Source organism: Triticum aestivum, chromosome 1B (genome assembly GCF_018294505.1).
Source record: "Triticum aestivum cultivar Chinese Spring chromosome 1B, IWGSC CS RefSeq v2.1, whole genome shotgun sequence".
NCBI lineage: Eukaryota > Viridiplantae > Streptophyta > Magnoliopsida > Poales > Poaceae > Triticum > Triticum aestivum.
Genome location: NC_057795.1, coordinates 35,019,109 through 35,020,936, shown reverse-complemented (window position 1 = coordinate 35,020,936; position 1,828 = coordinate 35,019,109).

The window sequence follows — 1,828 nt, the reverse complement described above, 5'->3', positions numbered from 1 at the left end:
TCGCGTTTTGAGTTCCGTTGATTTTGTTACGTTACAACTGGTTTCCTACTTATGCTCGTAAAGAGCCAGGTTGCATTCTGTTTCAGTCTTGGAAACGAAGGCAGATTTGACGTTAACATCATGTTCTCTCCAATCTTGGCTATTCACTTGTGTTGATGCTAGCTATTTCAATGTTGCAACATTGAATCGACTATTTGAACTGACGCTATCGAATCAAACACAAAACTCACATATTATATTTGAAGAAAGCACAGTGGTTACGCTCAAATGCGCGGACAACAACCTTTATTGTTTATATTATGCACTTATGAATAAATTGTCATCTCATGTATATAGCAAGACTTTGGAAAAGCATGCATTTGTGTATTTGTTTCTCATGTATATTGTGAATAAATTGTCATATCATGTGTATAGTACAAAACACATTTTTATCACCAAGAAAAACGCATTATGCTATTTGCAGACGCTACACGTCAATCGGTTGATCGGTGCTCAAGATCAGTCGGCTGGCAAGCCATTCGACCGGATCCTGCAGCCCCCCCCCCCCCAAAAAAAAACTGCATGTGCCTGTCTACGTCGGTGGAGGTCATCACAATTCGTCGTTATCTCAGTTCTGGCATATATAGCGGCATAGGCATAGGGGTGCTCTTATCTGGTTTGACAACAGAACGTCATCACCATTCTATGCACGATTCAACACCCACAAATTTATGAAAGTCGTAACCACCATAATCTATGAACGTCCTAACGATTTTACACTATCGAGTGGTTACTATTTTTCTTACATCGGTCTAAGCAATTACAATCACAAAGCTGGTCAAAACTGGCTAGCCCTTATGTTCCAACAAGGAAACTTCATGGGTGTGCGCTAGAGTTAGCACGGATTAGTCGTTCAATTCTTCACGCCTCACTGTCAGATCGACTCCCACTCGGTCGTCTCTCGGCCCCACCACTACAAACATACACCCATGTTTCTCAACAATAGACCAATTTGGGACGCAGCTTCGGTGCCATAAAGGCACCTGCCTTTGGGTCTATGACATATGGGCCAATCACATGTCGTGCATACAAAGACGGGTGCCTTAAGGCACCGAAGCACATTCCATCAATTTGGGTACCACCATGGTAGCCATGGTAGGCCAGTGAAAAGCACGCCGGCACCACAGACTTGTAGCACCAGCGTCTCATCTTGCAGTAGAGAAGGCACGCTGGCACCGACCTTGCAGCACATGCACATGTTTTGCAGTGTGGGAAGCACATTGGCAACCTGCTTTGCGGCATAGAGCACCAGGTTGCAGTGGTGTGCGGAGAGCAATGGTCGGCCATGCAACACAGGCACATCTTGAAGCATCAGACCCTTGCCTGCAGCACCGACACTCGGCCTTGTAACAAAAGTGGATGATGTTTCACATGTCGTTTTCAACTTGCAGTAACAGTGGTTTGCTTCAAGTAGTCGGTGGCATTTCTGGATGAAAAGGGCTGAGAGAGCGGCACAACAAGATTAGTTGTTGGCAATGAGGTAGAAGGAGCAAGAGGAGGAGAGGAGGGGTCGACTCGGCAAGAGAACAAATGGAGAGAATTGTCTCTGAAGATAAGGATAAGGGCCACGGTGAAGAGCGCGGCACATGAGACCACAACATGCGTGGCGAGCGCGCGAGGCGTCCGACACAACGAGCAGGATGAGAGCATGCAATGTTCTTGTAACATTTCCCCCTGTGATGACGTGTACCACAAATCTCCCTTTGTGCAATAATATCTTTAAATGGTCTAAACACATGCAATATGAAAAATTGACAAAAACAATATAAGATAATAATGTATGCAACAA